The sequence below is a fragment of the Diceros bicornis genome, chromosome X (assembly GCF_020826845.1).
Source record: "Diceros bicornis minor isolate mBicDic1 chromosome X, mDicBic1.mat.cur, whole genome shotgun sequence".
Classification (NCBI taxonomy): Eukaryota; Metazoa; Chordata; class Mammalia; order Perissodactyla; family Rhinocerotidae; genus Diceros; species Diceros bicornis.
This window is the reverse complement of record NC_080781.1, coordinates 131,650,188-131,664,038: the sequence shown is the minus strand read 5'-3', so window position 1 is coordinate 131,664,038 and position 13,851 is coordinate 131,650,188. Positions and strand designations below refer to the sequence as shown.

Genomic DNA, 13,851 nt, shown 5'->3' with positions numbered 1-13,851 from the left:
AGTCAATTCTCAGAATTCTTCCATTTGTCTCCCTCTGTAGACCAACTTCTTAGAGATCAGACTTTGGTCCCGAATTTACAAGGTAGGTTAGACATGCCCTGGGAATTGACATTTCCCTGATAAAGTTTCTAGAATTTCAGATCCAGTTACTTCCTGGTTGTCCTATTTTAGTGCCACCTCTATGAAACCTTTTCTTATTTTTCCAGCTTCCAGTCATATTCTAATAGTTTCCTCTTCTGTGATACCACGGGGTATTGGTCTTACAATTTCTAGAGATCTGGACACTTGTCTTGTAGTTAGTTGTCCATATCTCTCTCTGAAACTCGATTGTGATCTCCTTGAGATGTCTAATTCATCTCTGGGTTATAGTGCACTAGATGCTTCAGACTAAAGTGGACTCCAGGATCCTGGTAAGGTTGAAAGCCACAGTAAGACCTAAGCCTTTACAAGTTAATAAGCTAGAGATAAGCATGTCTCAAAATCACCAATTTGTCTCCTTAACCTTACTCATTTCATTTGTAGGAGTATTGTAGTTATTACGTATGTCTCTCCCACCAAATTATGATTTTATCAAGGCAGAACTGTATAAGATTAAATGGTTCATGAAAAACCCGTGTACACTGGAACCACTTACTTGGGTTTAAATTCTGCAACTGTCATTTACTGTGTGGACTTGTGTGCTGAATATGTAGGATGTAGGCCCTTCCATATCCATTCTCCACCCTCCGCTATCCTACTCCCTGCCCTGGTTGGCTGACTGGTGTGAAATACATAAAACAGGCTCATCTAGTTTTGGGTTGAGTTTGGTCACTGGAAAACCCCAAGGAGGAGATTTGAAAGAGGGAGGTTTTTTGTCTATATTCCGGGCACCAAGCACAGAATCTGACATGAACAAGGTACTCACTAAATGTTGGTTAAATGAGTGAATGAAATTGCAAAAATAGGGTCAATTTAGACCGCAGTCATTTATAAATTGATCCACTATCATTCTATTTACTTTAATTTTCCTATACTCTTCCTCACGGTTTCCTCTCCCATTCAAAAGATATATATCTCCTTTGGCTATGCTTCTAGGACCTGATCTATATTTTAAACTCTTTCAGATTAGAAACTGTAATTTTAGCTCCTATTTTTATAATTTCTATTCCTTCTAAAGTACCGCTCCCCACACAGTGGGCACACATCTTTTATGGACTTTAGGGATGGACTACCCATACTGGCAAGTAATTTCACTAATTTCTAATGTGTTAAATGTATCTCATTTAGAGCATATGACAGGTTGAAATATCACTTTGATACCTAAATACTAGCAACTTCAAATAGCAGTGAGTCACTGGAAAAAACAACTACACTGGCGGCAAAATCTTTTTCATTACTCCTTTACAGTTTATAGTGTATTTTCCATCTCATTTCATTCCAACAGAACACAATTTCCTTTTGATACTGTACATTTGTGCTCCTTGTCCTGTTCACTCATACCATACAGCCAGGCTCCTTTAACTTCATTCTTCTCCTGGTTTCAAACAATGCCAATAATCTCAATTTATGCAAAAATATGCCATTAATACTAAGTGATCATCATACCTGCCTCACGTGGAAAGGTTTAAAGTGACAAGCGTACTGCCAGAAGGGGCACTAAAGGTTTTGTAATTATTTTACAAACCTAATGAATAGGAGGCCAAGCTCTTTACTTGACATCAGAAGAACAGAGTCTGTATAACATAAATGTTTTTAGCCTTCACAATTTCATTAAAGACTAAATGACAAACTGGGAGCAATAAAAACCTATTTTCTTTCATTGTGTATATATTTTGATTTAATTACTTAAAGAATTCAGATATATCTCATTTCCAAATTAAATGTAGTTAATGTATTTGAATCTCTGCCATGAAGACTACTCTGGGTTTTCTAAATGTGTAAATCCCTAGTGCTTACTCCAGAGGCAGAAGATAACAAGATGGTAGACTGAATATATACATTTAATTTCACTTCCTCTGAAGACTCTACTAGGATCCACAAAGACAGAGAGAACAGGAGCAAATAAAACAGCAAGAACATTTTAGAAGTTGGAAAGCAAATGAACCAGTGATAATTGACTTAGCAGAACTAAGAAAGCTGAATCTCAATCAGGCCTTAGGAAAAGCTGAGAACCAACCAGATTTACATTACAGAATCCTCAAGGATTTGGGAAATATTAGTGCCATGTACTTATGGAATTGGGCATGAAAGGGAGAGGCTAAAATAAGGAGTAGGGTAAAAACTATTGAAAAACATTCAGATTTCTAGATCCCCTTAGCCAATCTATATCCCTAGGGAACTGTCTCTCTCTCACTCCAACAGATACCTGGAGGTTTATTCTCTGGAAATACCAGGCACAGTTGAGGGTATGTGTACTAAAAAAACAGGGATGTTAAGTGACCATGGACCGTGTGCATATTAAATGCTGAGAATTCCTGGCTCTGTTCCTCAGTTCTCAAGAGTGTTGCTCCCAAATCTCTGGCAGCCAGCCAGATCTTTACCATCCAGAAAAGAGATTAGAAAACTCTTCTCAATGAAATTTGATCAGACAAAAAGTAATGAGATAAAGATACAAAAGTATAGCATTTCTTAATCAAAAATAGCATCCAGATATTCTTACAGTGAGATTCAAGATCTACCAATCAGACCCACACACTTAGAACTTGCAAACATCATTTTATTCCCCTACCCTTCATCACAAGCAGACAATCAAGGATTACCAGACATCTGAGAAAACGTTCAAGGAAGGAAAATGAAGAATAACACAGATACAAAGTAAAAAAAAAAAAAAAAGATATTGGAAGAAACTGACTACAGTGGGGAAAGAAAACTTCAAAACATTCTAGCACTACTATAATCAGAGAAAAGACTAAGTTCTACTTATCACAATCCCATGGGTGGGAAATTTTAGGATTTGTAGAGGCTGAAAGACTTGCTAATATCCCATAGAAAGATTTAAAAAATATATTTTTTCTATTTAAGTTTTTATATAAAAAGTAATATTTCATAGCAAAAGTATTGAAATGCAGCAGTGGTTTATAATGCAACATTTCATAATCTCCCACTACATAGCTTTCTCTTCACATCCTATTTTAGCCTCCAATATCTACCTCATGGGTTTCATTCAAATATATTTATCACATGCAAAGAAATACAGAGAGAGGAGAGGGGAGAGAAAGATTCCAATATAATGCCTATTATTGGGTGTTTACTTTCCTATAAACATTAGAACACACTATGCACATGATTATGCAACTAGTTTACTCTTCAGACCACTCCATGGACATCCATACCAAGATGTATATATCACTGGACAAGATATGTAGATATATAGATATAGACAGTTGATTTTAAAGTTAACCTCTGGAAACCACAAGCAATGTCTTGTAGGGAGAGTATATTTTTGCAAAATAGAAACTTGATTTTTTAATGTGAGATTCAAATTTAACAGCATTTTGTGGGTTCATTTTCCTTTCCATTGTACACTTCATTAAAACTCTAGCTAATGCCATATGTTTAAAATGTATGTATGATAGATCCATCATATACTTTGGATCCTGCTATTGCCAATCCCCTTAATAGCCTCATTTGTTATGGTAAATCTAAGGTTTTTGTTAGGTTAAGACTTCATGTGGCAACTAACTAAAAATTGCCCAAGTAGGCCAATATCAGTTGAATCAACTGGAGATTTGATTTACAAAAAGTGAAAATAAAATGAAATATCCATTATTTTGGAAAAGATAAAACGTGACCATTGATGAGGATGGGGGGGTAATAATAGCCCTATCAGGTAGTGGGGAATTATGACACATAAATTATCAGCAGAAGCCCTAGAATCTTGGAGACTACATCTAAATCTTAGCTCCATCACTTACATGCTAGTGTGAACCTGGGAAGATTGCTGAACTCCTCTGAGATTCAGTGTTCTCATCTTTAAAATATTGGGTCATTAAACATTCTCTGTAAAGGGTCAAATAGTAAATATTTTAGGCTTTGCAGGCTATATAGGTCTCTGTTGTTTTAGCACAAAAGCAACCACAAACACTATGTAAATGAATGGGAATGGCTATGTTCCAATAAAATTTTATTTGTAAAAATAAGCAGCTGTAATCTTTATTGACCCTACATGGACAGTGGTTTGCTGGCCCCTAAATCACAGTGGCATATATATGTCTACACACACACACTTTAATAATTGTCATCAAGAAAGAAGAATTCAAGAATGTAAAATACTCCAACATATAAAACACATGTAAAAGAGATTTTAAAATAAAGGACTACTATAAAATAAGATAAGTTTGGAAAAAACAGTCTAGTGGATGATTTCTTCAAAATTATAAAATAGCTATTTTCCCATATTAAATTGCAAAAAAGAAAAGAAAGAAAACCAGAATAATTGACCCAAAGAGATATAAAATTATTAAATGTATTCTATAAATCTCGCTTGGTCCTTATTACAAAATACAATAAATGAGAGTTCACTCTAGAGGTTGTTTATAATGGAGGGGCAAAGTTCTGACCATCTGGAGCATAGCACAACTCAAAAATGATTTAATTTTGATATAAACAAAGTAAAATTTGAAAGTACAACATTATTGATTATAGAGGAAAACATTTATTAATTTAAAAAAATAGAGCCAGCTCTGATGGCCTAGGGCTTAAAGTTTGGCATGCTCCGCTTCGGCAGCCTGGGTTCTGTTCCCAGGTGTGGAATGACACCACTTGTCTGTCAGTAACCATGCTGTGGCGGCAGCTCACATAGAAGAACTAGAAGGACCTACAACTAGAATATACAACTATGCACTGGGGTTTTAGGGAGGGGAAACAAAAAACAGAAGATTGGCAACAGATGTTAGCTCAGAGTGAATCTTTCCCAGCCAAAAATAAAATATATGTATTATTTAAAATTATTTTTGCCAATCTTAGGTTTATATTTAGTAAGACAAATTTCTCATATCCTAAAATTGCTTTATCAGGGAAAGAGTACATTTTTTTTTCACCAGTAATAGGAAATATTAATCATTCTATCACATCATTACTCTCTCATATATTGACTCTCTTGGCACTATATGCAAAAAGGATATTGCACTCATTAATATTTCACTATTAGAAGTTCTTCAGGGATCTGAAGTTAGTTCAGGTTCCAGAAAGACCTAATTGTAAATATTGGGTTAGGTAAAGATCAACATTTCTAAATATTCCTTCTTTGTAGCCATCCCAGTGCACACTGGTTTTCAAAACACATTATTTTACCAAGCTACCTTATCATAAAATCTCTGGGAAGTAACTCACATCACAAAGTAATTCTTTTCTGTATGCAACAAATATTTATTGAGTGCCTACTATGTGTTTAGTTTTGAATGATTGAAAATTATTGGTAGGAAATGTTAAAAAGTTTAAGCAGAACATAGAAATATATCAAGATATTTGTATTTTATTTGTGAAAGAGTGATGGTAATTCCTGTGCAAGAACCTTTCTATGCTTTATTTGGCTTCCTTTGAATTTGCATTTAGAATCCATTTTACTGCTTTATGATACAGATGGAACTGGCACTGATGAATAAGTCATACTCATTGTGGAAATAAGCAACTGACCTTCCTAAAAATAAAGCACAATAGAAACCTAAGCAAGCTTCTAATTTCATGGCCCAAAGTCACAGCTGGGACAGGAAGCCTAGCCTCAAGAGTGATGGAATTCTACCCTCAGTCTCCATCTCCATTTTAACAGTGTTCTTACTTTGAGAAGTCAGAATAACACCTGAAGGAAAAGTAAAGTGATAATATTGTAGATGTTGAGATTAGCATGTTATTTGAGAGAACGATATGGTTGTTAGTGTTCAACAGTGATGCCTTCCTTGGAAATGTTCTTATTTTACTTTAATTGTTTTCAGCTTATTGATTGTCTCTAAGTATATTAAGTATCAACTGTATGCTGTGATCTGCAGATAAATGAAACCTAGACCCTGCCCTCAAAAAGCTCAAGAGTCTAGCACAGGGGTGGGCAATTTTTTTTCTCTTAAATAGCTAGATAGTAAATAATTTGGGCTTTGTGTACCATATGGTCCCCATTACAACTACTCAGCTCTGCCCTTGTAGCATGAAATTAGCCATAGAAAATAGATGCATGAATGTGTACATGGTTTATTTTTTATTTTGCCAAATCAGGCAGCCAAGCTGAGTTTGGCCCACAGGCCATCATTTGATGACTACTGATCTAGCCTTAGGACAACGGATAGGTTATATTTTTTGTCAATGCTTGTCCATTTGTAGGGACCAGCTACAAGGTTGTGTTTAACTGGATTCCGAGGCTACAGCAGGAAAGTAAAGTATGGCATGATTAATTAGATATGCTTTCATATATGCATTGGGGTGGTCGTAGAAATGTCATTTCCCTATTTTTAGCGTGAAAGACAGACACTAACAATAAAATATTAAAACTTGAGAAAACTACCATAAAAGATATATGTATATAAGGCAAAAAGAGCTTAAAGTTATTGGAAATACCTAAGGGCTTGCTAAAGGTTTTACAAGAGAGAACAATAAGCCTCAGTGCCTCCAAATCTCCAATACTTGCTCCAAACAATAATTTTAAAAACCATATCAGCCATAAGCCATAAAGAAAAGGACAGATATAGTTGACAGATATTGTTACAAATTAAAAATTTCTATATGTCAAAAAGCCGAAGAATACATTTCTCAAAAGACAAATGGGAAACTGAGCAGTATATTAGAGATACGCTTGACAGACAAAAGACAATTTTATACAATATAGTATGAACTCGACACAACTGAAGAATAGTTACTTTATACAAATAGAGAAATTAAGGACAAACATGCCCAAGGAAAAGGACATGAATAAGCGCTTGAAAGAAAGACCAATAGCTTATTGACATGTTTAAATATGTGAGTGTTACTATTAATTAAATAAATGTTTATTTAAACAACATGAGAGGATTATTCACCACAATCATAGATGCCTATGTGAAAGTTGACACTTAGTGCTTCAGAGTAACAGTAGTCTCACTGCTGCCTGTATGCTTATTCATGCAGCTACGTGCTCATTCACTCACTCATTCAAGCCTTTACTAAGCTCCTATTGTATATCCACTGCTTGAATAGAGAGCAAAGCCATGCACTTTCTCTTCACTAAAAGCTCACATTATAGTAATAAAGGTAAAGGTATGAAAGATCAAAATGAACTGAGATTAAGAGTTTTCCAGGTTGGGGAAGTCTCAAATGTTTCATTTCTACTCCCCAAAGGTACAAATATAGAGGGCCTTCCCCTACACTCACTAGGGGTCCAGAAACTACAGCCTTTTTTATCCTTGCAGATGTTCTGGGCTTTGCAAGGAAGGTTCTGCCTAGGGCCATCAGGTGGAGACCTGGCAAAATCTCTAGGCTCAGGCATCTGTCCTACTAGATAGACCATCAGTGGGCGAGGTGCTGAATGCGGACAAATTGAGGGTCTTCATCAGAAGTATGATAGGTGAAAATGAAGGGATGGACATAGTTATGCCAGGCAATTAGAAATCCAAGAGAAAGGGCAAAAACAAAAAATAAGCCACGATAGAGGAGCTTAATAATAGAATTAATAAGCACAAACTGGTATATAGAAAACTTACCCTCCACAAAGAGAATATACATTATTATGCACTAAAGGAATAGTCCTAAAAATTGACCATGTACAAGTTCACAAAGATAGCCCCAATAAACTTTGAGTCAACATCCTACTATGTCCTTTGACTATAATAAAATTAGAAATATATTTTTAAAGGATAGCTTAAAAATCTAATATGATTAGAAACTAAAATCATACTACTAAATAATCCTTTAATCCTTGGATTAAAGAGGAAATAAAAAAATGTGAGATATTCATAACAGTACTTAGCACTAGAAGATTTGTGGCATGTAGCTAACATAGAACTTTATGAGAAATTTACTGCTTTCAGTACATGAATTAGAAATCAAAAAAATAATGAGGATAAATAAGCTATGTGTTCAACTCAACAAGCTGAAAGAAAGAGCAACAGAGTAAATGTAAAAGAAACCAGAAGGGAGGAAATAGACAGACAGAAATAAATAAAGAAATATAGACCAAAATATAAAGAATAATTACAAAATCAAGAAATGATGACTTATCAAGATTAATAAGATAAACCACAAGCAAGATATCAAGAAATAAAGACCTAAGACGCAAACAAAATATGAATAAGATATGGAAAAATATAGCAATTTAAAAAGTAATGAAATAGTATTATGAATAAGTACATTCCAATAAACTTGAAGTCCAAGAATAAATGAGCATATTGCTAGGGGAAACAGTATAAATGGCTAAATTTTGCAGAAGAAACCTGAAAAGGCCAATTGTTTGGGAAACTCCTATTTATTGTGGTCTAATTTTTAACACGTTTAGCCTCTTTCCACCACCTCACTCACTTCTCCCCAGGGTGAGACAAGGAATAATTTGGAAAATTTGTAAGAAGCAGTGGGTCATGCTTCACTCAGTCCCTTCTGATTCACTCTCTCTTTTCAGAATCAGGCTACCAGCTGAAAGGTGAATTCTTATCTGCCACGTGGTAAGGGGTCTGGTGAATTCAGGGATGAACTATTAGCAAGTCTGCTTGGCTAGAGATCTAAAGTCAACTTTCAGTCAGCTCTATCTGGATCTCTCTCTGACACATGTGTATCCATCAACAGGTTCCAAACTCCGAAAAGGAAGAAATGGGTATTATTAATTAGCTCCTCTCATAAATTCAAACTGCCCATTACTATTAAAGAAATAAAAATAGTAATCAGACTCCTCCCATCCACTAACCACACATTCAGTAAAGTCTAGATCTAGATGGCTTTATGGATAAATTTTACAAAATGTTCAAGGAATAGACAATTCTATCTCTTATACAAGTTATGTCAGAAAATTGAAAATGAGAGAAACTTTGCCAACCCATTTTATAAGGCTAGTATAACCTTGATTTCAAAACTGAGAAAGATCATGAAATGAAATTTAGAGGGCTATCTCCCTTATAAACATAAATATAAAATTGTAAAATAAGATATATCATAACCGAGTAGGGTTTGTCTTAGGAATGTAAGACTAATTTAAGATAGGAAAATATGTTTGTGTGATTCTCCACCCCAATAAAATAAGGAAAACATTTCATTTAAATAATTATCTCAATAGGTACAGAAAAAGCATTTGATAAAGACACATTTTTTTAAAAATCTCTTTTCCAAAAACTAATAATAGTAGGAAACTTCCTTAACATGATAAAATCTGTAGCAAGACAATAACAACAACAAGCCTCCAAATTACTGTAACATGTTAGGCACGTGAATTTCAGGGTATGAATATTTGATATGACCTCTACATTCAACCTAGTACTAGAGGCCATGAGCAATGAAATAATAGCCCTTAAAAATAAAAGGTATGTGATAAAGATATCAGCACATATCAGACAGTGCAGGAAAACTGTGTACAGAATAACAAAATTGGATAAACATCAAGGATTTATGTTTAAAAAAGTATATCAAAGACAAAGTTCACTAATAATTAGTATCCATAAAATACAAAATGGCAAAATTGTCATAAAAAACAAGAAATTGAATAGAATGAGGAACATTAGTAACCAAAAACTAATTTAAATAGAAAATCTGAATAGCTGCATCACTAGTAATCATACAAGTGAAAGGAGATTGCGTTATTTACAATTTTAAATGCAATCACATTTTTAAAAAATTTAAAAGTGGAATAATACTAACTATATTAGTTATCATTTGCTGTGTAAAAATATTACCTCAAAACTTAGTGGCTTGAAACGACAAAATCTATTATCTCTGAGTTGCTATGGGTCAAGAATCTGGGTGCAGCTTAGCTGGTCCTCTGGCTCTCTTATGATACTATGTCACCTCAAGGCTGAACTGGAAAGTACCCACTTCCCAGTTCACTAATGTGGTTGTTCCTTGCAGTTTGTTGCACTGAGGGCTCAGTTCCTCAGGAACTGTTCCTTGAGATGATAGCCTCTTCATCGAGCATCTCACGATATGCTTTCATCAGAATGAGAAAACGAGAGGGCAAGAGAGATTGTCAGTAAGAAAGAGTTCTAGCAGGAAGAAACCCTATCATATTAATGACATCCCATTTCTTCTGCTGGATTCTATTCATTAGAAGCAAGTCACTTAGTTACAGCCCACACTCAGGGGAGTGGATTACATGAGTGTGAACATCAAGAGGCTGGGATCATTGGGAGCCATATCAGAAGTTGCCTTCCACAGACTATTGGTGAGTGTGTAGGAAAATATGTAGTAATATAATTCTATTGGGAAGGTAGACTGGCATAGTCATTTTGGAGAGCAATCTGGCAATATTTAGCAAAATTATCGCTTATAGATTGAATGTTATGTCCCTCCAAAATTCTTATGTTGAAACTCTAATCTCCAATGGGATGGTATTTGTAGGTGGGGCTTTTGGGAGATAATTAGGGTTAGATTGGGTCATGAGGAGGGGGACTTATAACGGGATTAATGCCCTTATAAAAAGAGGAAGAGACAGGAGATAGCTCTCTCTCTCTCTGTGTAGCTACCAGTGAAGGCCATGTGAGGACATAAGCAGGAAGAGGGTCTTTATGAAGAACCCAACCATGCTGGCATCCTAATCTTGGACTTCTAGCCTCCAGAACTGTGAGAAATAAATATTTGTGTTTAAGCCACCCAATCTATGTTATTCTGTTATAGCTGCCCAAACACACTAAAAATTATGTGTATCTATGACCTAGAAATTCTATTCCTAAGTATATATACCAGAGAAATGCATGCAGAAGTCCATAAAAGGACATGAATGAGGATGCTAATCACAGCATTGTTTGTGGCAGCGAAGTGGGGAGCCAACATCGCAGTCCCTCAAAAGTGAAAGAATGGACAAACAAAACTTGGTGCATGCATTCTAACAGAATATAATGCAGCATTAGAAGGAATGAACTGGAGGGCCGGCCCCATAGTTTAGCAGTTAAGTGCGTGCGCTCCGCTGCTGGAGGCCCGGGTTCGCATCCCAGGCGCGCACCGACGCACCGATTCTCCAGCCATGCTGAGTCCACGTCCCACATACAGCAACTAGAAGGATGTGCAGCTATGACATACAACTATCTACTGGGGCTTTGGGGGAAAAAATTAAAAAATTAAAATTAAAATTAAAAAAAAGAAGGAATGAACTAGAGATACATATAGCTGCATAAGTTGAACTTAAAAGCATAGTGTTGAGTGCATATGGTAAGAAACAGAACAAGATCTCCGGCACAATGCTATGCATTCAATCCCACATATTTAACAAGGCTATGTATTTCACAAGAGTACAAACATATACAAGGGCATAATTCAAACACATCAGAATAGGTGCCTAATGGAAGGGAAAGGAAGTGAGTGTTTGACTCTAAGAAGAATGAAAGAAAAATAATAAAATATAAAAGAAAGAACCTTGCAAAACTCAATGATGATAACTTGGCCAGAGTCCAAGAATAGAATAAAAATAAAAATAAAAGTAACCTTCATGACCGGGCAGTTAATTCTAATCCCTGCCTGTAAGTCGCAGAGCTGGCAGAAAATAATTTAATCAAAATTGGCAGCCTTTAGTGCCAGATGCTATAGCGAGATGTTTATTCATGGAAGCCGTCTTTTTGTTAGTTTGTGAGATAATTCATATCTCCAACGGTATTTAAATTCATTGCTTTTGGAGGGATTTTAGGTAAGATACCCAAAACACTAATTAGTAACTAAGGGTGAGAGATAGCGGAGTAAACCACTGAGTAGGGGTGGTCTTGGAGAATAGCTTGGAGGAAAGGTTCTTTCTCTACCATGTGCACCTCAATTGAACATGCGGATATGAGGAGGGGTGGCAGTTCAGCTAGGGGAGACTCATTTGGGGGTGTTAAAGAAAAGCCCCCCTTCTCTAATCAAACCATCTTTGCCTCCTCATCATTCCTCCCCTCCACAAAGGGGTCAGTAGTGGTACTTAGACATTTCAAAGCCACATCTTGGCCTCCCTAGCAACCTCTCCCCCACACAGAGGTGTCATAAGTGGTGCTTTGTGATGTCTAAGTCCCCCTTAGCCACCATTGGCTGAGGGAGAGCCTTGCTGACCAATCAAAGATGGAGGGTGTGGCACCTCATTGTCCTAGAAGGGTATATATAGGACAGTCAGGAGTCCTGAAGTAGACCACTGGCAGGTTTCGACATGGCCAAAATAACCAGGAAACTACCAGAGCCTAATACAGATATCGACCAACCGACCTCAAGCTCCGAAGGGGAGAAGAATATGAAGACTCCTTATCAACTCAGGTCCAGAGGTGGTGGAAAAGTAAGATAACCCTACTCAAGCTACTCTTTTCTTCATTGATTCCCCCTCCCCCAAGAATCTTACCCTTTCCTTGCCTTGTACAAACCCCTTCCTCAGCCCTGAGCACTTCTCATGAAGCCCCCTTCCTATCAATATCCCATCTTCTTCCCCTAAACCAATGCCCTTTTGACCTCACTCTGTTGTCCTTCCAGGTAGTGAAGACAACCACGAAGATAAAAAGACCCCTTCCAAGACGTTCAAGTAAGAAAGCCTCTGGAAAATCTACCAAATCCATAAGAAAGCCTAAGAAAGGTCAAGGAATAACACTATTCGGTCACTACCACAGGCTGAATGAAGAGCTGAATCAAAATGAGCCGGAGCAGGACCCAGAGAAGGTGGAAAATCCCACCACATCAAGTGATGACCTGGAAAGCCAGTAACTTCAGGGTGAGGCTAGAGACCTCAGAACTGTCTGAGAAGTCTCTGAGATCTGGCCCCTGAGAAATGACCGATGGTGTAGATGTCATTTTACAGCAACAGGGTACACTGATGGTAATTTAAATAAAATTGGCATATTGTGAAAATTTGAGTGTGTTTCTTTGAGTTCTCTCATGGTGGGAGGGGGCAAGGAAGGGAAGAGGCAGATGTGTGAGGAGGGAGGGACATGGGGTCCTACAGGGTTGGAGGCCAGACTAGCAGAATCACAGTTAATCAGACAGGATAAAGACTGAGCACTGAAGACAGATTTCCTCCTTAACACTTGAACGCAAGGATAAGATGGAAAAGGGCTTGGCATTTCTGCCCCTGGGTGGGGGTGGGGGGGCAGGGGGATGGGCACTATGTCAGAGTGTAGATTGCTGGAACCTATATGGGGTAAGGTGTGTGGGTGGCAGTACCATTCCCCAAAATAGACAAATCACTTCCAGGCCATCTACCTCATAATGGTGTCAGCAACTAGTGGTCCTCAGAAAGGCCAAAAATCTCACCCTACTATAAGTTACTGAGAGTACACTAAGGACTAAACTAATGATGATTAGAAGCCACAGAGCCAACACTGATTAGCCCACTTTCTTAAGAAACTTATGGTGGAGCAGTGGCCTCACAAGGCCAGGGCAGTGGGAGCAGTCTGTCTTCAGTGCAGGCCATAAAGGGGAGCACTGTCTACAGAGAATTCTAAGACAATATAGTCTCCCCTCCAAATGTCTTATCTTTCTTCTTTCCAAAGTTGTTTTTTCCTGAAGAGAGAGTATTATTTTAAATGGTTTTATTGAAGTGTAATTGACATATAATAAATTACACATGCTTTAAGTGACAGTTTGATGAGTTTGGTCTTATGTATACACTTGTTAAACCATCACCACAATTATAAGAGTGAACATCCCCATCAGCCCCTGAAGTTTACTCTTGCCCCTTGACAATTTCTCCCTCCTGCCCCTCTCTGCACCCTCATCCTCAGATAATCACTGATTTGCTTGCTGTCTCTATAGATTAGTTTACCTTTTCTAACA

General features: G+C 37.0%; 1 long non-coding RNA gene across 20 annotated transcripts in view; it reads left to right on the top strand.

Annotated features, from left to right (window-relative positions):
* Window positions 1-10,689, top strand: part of LOC131400139 (uncharacterized) — a 92,602-nt gene extending 81,913 nt beyond the window's left edge. For 19 of the 20 annotated variants that reach the window (XR_009217325.1, XR_009217312.1, XR_009217329.1 and 16 more), the window contains 2 exons: window positions 10,184-10,297; window positions 10,595-10,689. This is a non-coding gene — a long non-coding RNA (uncharacterized LOC131400139). Of the gene's footprint in view, window positions 1-8,551; window positions 8,595-10,183; window positions 10,298-10,594 lie in introns of all 20 variants that reach the window. The other variant, XR_009217317.1, reaches the window with a different exon arrangement.
* The last annotated feature ends 3,162 nt before the right edge of the window (window positions 10,690-13,851 follow it).